The sequence below is a fragment of the Artemia sp. Qi Xiang Cuo genome, unplaced genomic scaffold (assembly GCF_049724085.1).
Source record: "Artemia sp. Qi Xiang Cuo unplaced genomic scaffold, ASM4972408v1 HiC_scaffold_32, whole genome shotgun sequence".
NCBI classification, from domain to species: Eukaryota; Metazoa; Arthropoda; class Branchiopoda; order Anostraca; family Artemiidae; genus Artemia; species Artemia sp. Qi Xiang Cuo.
The window spans coordinates 765,512-771,332 of NW_028297441.1; positions in this window are offsets into that span (position 1 = coordinate 765,512).

The window sequence follows — 5,821 nt, forward strand, 5'->3', positions numbered from 1 at the left end:
TCCTAAAATACAAAATATATTAGGATTGATGACTAATAACGACTTTTAACCTCTTCAGGGCATATTTTATATTAATACAGTTGAAAGAAAACGCTAAACTCCTTGAGCAGTCAAAGGCATAACAAATTTGATCATTATTAAAATTTGATTTTTTTTAAGGGTGCAAAAATTCAAAAACTGTCTTTTTGATTTAACTAAATTTAAAGTGTAGTTGAGGATTTTCAGTTATAATTAAATTTCACGGTAAAAAGAAAAATAAAGCCGTCATCTGTATTCTGTAGTAAATTCTCCAATCCAAAAACTTGGAAATTTTGGTTTATTTCCTGAAATCAAAGCTTTATTCAAGGTTTTAATGCCTTAAACACTACAAAGTGTCATTGGCGCCTTACTGAAAACTATACGAGTCTTGAACAGTTTTGGAAAGTATAAACAAAATCAAATTGAATATTAGATATACAATGATATTAATTGTTGAAAGATCCATCGGTTCAAAATTTTTTTCACTGTAATTTTTGTTTTTATTTTCAATGCTGCAAGAACTGGAAAAGAATAAATTTGTAATATAAGAGTAATTCGTTTTCAGTGAAGCGCCAATGACGCAGAAGGTTTTAGGCTTCTGCAGTGAGGCGATACCCAAACTCTTGTTTGTAGTTATTTTTATTCGATTCAAACTTGATTTGCATATTCAATTGAGGTTTCACTCCTTTTAAGATTTATTTATTCATTTACATTAATATATATTGTATGTTTGTTCGCATTGATTTTTATTTAATTTCTGTTCGTTTTAAGTTTCATTTATACTTTAATAGCAAACTATTTTTCTTCGTTTTAAGCTTGATTTTCATATTCAATCTAAGCATTACTCGCTTCAAGATCTATTTATTCATGTGAATTATTACTTGTTGTATGTTTTTTGCTATGATTCTTTATTTAATTTCTGTTCGTTTTGGGTTGCATTTATTCTTTAATAGTAATTTCTGGTCGTTTTGAGTTTGAATTTTAATATGTATTAATATATCCTTAGCTTAATTTTAAAATTGACTTTACTTTTATTCTAAAAAATTATTTTTCGGAAAGTTTTTTTTTTTTTTATTAATTTTTGTTCGTTTTTGATTGCAAAAAGTTTCAAGTTTTTATTGCATGGGGGGGGGTTGCTAACTGTCCGATTATTCTTAACTTTAAAAAACGGATCTAGAACTTTCAATTTAAATCGAATGAGGCTTTTTTCAAAGTCTATACGATTAGCTCTTTGACAAAAAACCTTATATATGAACAACAGATAGCTTGCATAACTTGTGGACAGCGATTGGCAACAATGAATGGATTGAAAAAAAAGCTCCAATAAGGGTGTTTTGACCATTTCACTTGCTGACACAAAGGTATCAGGACTGTTTGGAATTGACCTTAATAGGATTTTGTGTGCCAGAGCAATTTTGCATCTGTCACAGAGTATGTATTTTAACCTTATAATTGAATAATTATAATAGATTTGCTATGTGTTCTTCCCATACAAAACTTTACCTTATTAAAGTCTTTGGGGTGGGGGCGGCGTACTTGGCATAAAGAAGAAAATTTTAGCGTAGACAGTAGGAGAGGGGGAGGGTGAGGTTGGAGACTCATCCAATACGGGGCAGAACTTCGCTTATCTCCTCCGTTCCCGATTTAGGAGATTAGACAGACTCATTGGGCTGTAGAATGTTGGACCGTTTGAGTTGTGGAAGACGTTAAAAATACTCAAAAATACTTTATATTTTCAGTTATTAGTAGTAACCTATCAATAGATATGAACCCTACAAGAATATGCTCAAAAGTGTAATATATATGAACCCTACAAGACAACCTACGCCCGAGGCAGTGTGGTTTGACGATTACCTTGCAAAAAAGCTGGCAAATCTTTACTTATAAAGTGGTCAAACACGTTTTGAAACTATAGTCAAGGTTGTATAAGACAAGTAGACTGGGTTTTTGTTATTGATATCAACTGTACAAGAATCCGCAGCGTAGCTTCACGTTTAAATTTAAAAAAGCGACCAATCCTTTACCTATAAAGTGGCCAAGCATGTTTTGAAACTATAGTCAAGGCTGTATAAGATAATCAGACTGGGTTTTTTTTTTTTTTTTTTTTTTAATCGAAAACTATAGATTGTCAAATTGCGTATTTAGGAATGATTTTGTAGGGAAAGCTGTCTATCATCCGTGTGTTATCCATAGTTCCATTTCTTTTAAGTATTTGCTATCAGGAGCGGTTTCTGATTTTTTTTTTTGGACAATTGCCTTTAGCCAACAATAGTTTTATATGAATGTGTCGGTAGATAGGATTTGAGAATTTTATCCTATTAAGGGGGAGGAAAAAAAGGGTTTAGAATTTGCAAATACTTCGATGTGTACTGTATAATATACAAGTGGTGTTTGAACAGCATTGTCAATTTAAAATAGAGTTTAACGGTATAGTCTACTAAAAATTTGATACTAAGAGAGATATAGATGGCAAGAAAAGAATTTTAATAACGGATAGCTTTACATCTTCGATGTGTTCTGTATAACACACAAGTGGTGGGGTGATGGGAGCAGGGTGTCTTAGAGAACTTATAGTGTGATAGTGGGGACCGAGTTGCTAGCGAAAAACCCTTTTGAATGACTTGAATTAAAAATTATTAACAAGAAATCTCTGAATAAAATATTTTTGGAGGGATGGGGTGATGGGAGCAGGGTGTCTTAGAGTACTTATAGTGCTGTACCGTGGGCCGAATTCCTAGCAAAAAACCCGATTGGATGACTTGAAAATAAAATTTTTAACGAGGAATGCTTGAAAAGTGTTTTGGGGGAGATGGGTTGATTGGCAGAAGGATGTCTTCGCGTAGTTATAGCATGATAGTGGGGAATAAGTTGCTTGCAAAAAACCCGCGTGAATGACTTGAAATAAAATTTTTTAACAAGAAATCTCTGAATAAAACATTTTTGGAGGGATGGGGTGATGGGAGCAGGGTGTCTTAGAGTACTTATAGTGTAATAGTGGGGGGGGGGGAGATTTGCTAGCGAAAACCCGTGTGGATGACTTGAAATAAAAATTATCACCAATAAATCTCTGGATAAAATATTTTTGGGGGGATGGGGGGCTGGGAGCGGAGTGTCTTAGAGTACTTGGAGTGATGTACCAAAGACCGAATGCCTAATGAAAAACCCGATTGGAACAATTGAAAATAAAATTCTTAGCAAGAAACGGCTGAAAAGTGTTTTGGGGGAGAAGGGTTAATTGACAGAAAGATGTCTTCGCGTAGCTATAGCATGATAGTCGGGGACGAGTTGGTTTCGAAAAACCCTTTTCAATGACTTGAATTAAAATTTTTTAACAAGAAATCTCTGAATAAAATATTTTTGGAGGGATGAGGTGATGGGAGCGGGGTGTCTTAGAGCACTTATAGTGCTGTACTGTGGGCCGAGTTGCTAGCGATAAACCCGTGTGAATGACTTGAAATAAAATTTTTTAACAAGAAATCTCTGAATAAAATATTTTTGGAGGGATGGGGTGATGGGAGCGGGGTGTCTTAGAGTACTTATAGTGCTGTACTGTGGGTCGAGTTGCTAGCAAAAAACCCGTGTGGATGACTTGAAATAAAATTTTTAACGAGAAATGGCTGAAAAGTGTTTTGGGGGGAGATGGGTTGATTGGCAGAAGGATGTCTTAGCGTAGTTATAGTGTGATAGTGGGGAGTGAGGTGCAAGCGAAAAACCCGCGTCGATGAATTTAAATAAAATTTTTTAACAAGAAATCTCTGAATAAAATATTTTTGGGGGGATGGGGTGATGAGAGCGGGGTGTCTTAGAGTACTTATAGTGCTGTACCGTGGGCCAAACTCCTAGCGCAAAACCCGAGTGGATGACTTGAAAATAAAATTTTTAACGAGAAATGCCTGAAGTGTTTTGAGGGAGATGGGTTGATTGGCAGAAGGATGTCTTAGCGTAGTTATAGTGTGATAGTGGGGGGCGAGTCTAGTTTTTTGTAAGAAAGTTATGGAAAATACAATTTGTTGGCTCATAGGTGAAACTTATGGATCGAAAAATAAACTATTTCTGTAAAATCTGTGCTAATAAGGGTTTTTAGCCGTAAACTCTAGTTTTTTTTGTAAGAAAATTATGAAAAATACAATTCTCTGGTTCAAACGTGAAACTTAAGTCTATTTTTGGATCGAAAAATAAAACTATTTCCGTAAAATCTGAGCTAATAAGGGTTTTTGACCGTAAGCTCTAGTTTCCTGTAAGAAAACTATGGAAAATACAATTCTCTCGTTCAAATGTGAAACTTAAGTCTATTTTTGGATCGAAAAACACAACTATTTCCGTAAAATCTGAGCTAATAAGGGTTTTTGACCGTAAACTCTGGTTTTATGTATGGAAATTATGGAAAATACAATTCGTTTGCTCATAGGTGAAACTTAAGCCCAGTTATGGATCTAAAAATAAACTATTTCTATAAAATCTGAGCTAATAGGGGTTTTTGACCGTAAACTCTAGTTTTTTTTGTAAGAAAATTATGGAAAATACAATTCTCTGGTTCAAATGTGAAACTTAAGTCCAGTTATGGATCGAAAAATAAACTATTTCTGTAAAATCTGAGCTAATAAGGGTTTTTGACCGTAAACTCTAGTTTTTTTTTGTATGAAAATTATGGAAAATACAATTCTATCGTTCAAATGTGAATCTTTGGTCCATTTTGGATCGAAAAATAAAACAAAATAAATCTATTTCCGTAAAATCTAGGCTAATAAGGGTTTTTGACCGTAAACTCTAGTTTTTTTTGTAGGAAAATTATGGAAAATACAATTTGTTGGTTCATAGGTGAAACTTAAGTCCAGTTATGGATCGAAAAATAAACTATTTCTGTAAAATCTGAGCTAATAAGGGTTTTTCTACCTTGTCAAAGTTACATTCTCTTGATTTTTCAAAGTTCATTTTTGGATTTCTTTCATTGAAATGCAAGAGTTGGAATATTTCAGTAGTGTTCTTTCGTGGTTTACCTTGTCGCAGTTACATTCTTTTGATGTTTCAAAGTTCATTTTGAATTTCTTTCGTTGAAATACAAGAGTTGGAATATTTTCGTAGTGTTTTGTCGTGGTTTACCTTGTCACAGTTACATTCTCTTGATTTTTCAAAGTTCATTTTGAAGTTTTTCGTTGAAATGCAAGAGTTGGAATATTTCAGTAGTGTTTTGTTGTGGTTTACCGTGTCACAGTTACATTCTCTTGATTTTACAAAGTTCATTTTAAATTTATTTCGTTGAAATGCACGAGTTGGAATATTTCAGTAGTGTTTTGTCGCGTTTTACCCTGTCATAGTTACATTCTCTTGATATTTCAAAGTTCATTTGAATTTCTTTCATTGAAATGCAAGAGTTGGAATATTTCAGTAGTGTTTTGTTGTGGTTTACCGTGTCACAGTTACATTCTCTTGATTTTTCAAAGTTCAGTTTTGGATTTCTTTCATTGAAATGCAAGAGTTTGAATATTTCAGTAGTGTTTAGTCGTGCTCTACCTTGTCACAGTTACATTCTCTTGATTTTTCAAAGTTCATTTTGAATTTCTTTCGTTGAAATTCAAGAGTTAGGACATTCTAAGTAGTGTTTTGTCGTGGTTTAACATGTCAAAGTTACAATACCATTATTTTTCAAAGTTTATTTTAATTTTTTTCGTTGAAATACAAAAGTTGGAATATTTCAGTAGTGTTTTGTCGCGGTTTACCCTGTCACAGTTACTTTCTCTTGATGTTTCAAATTTCATTTTTGGATTTCTTTCATTGAAATGCAAGAGTCGGAATATTTCAGTAG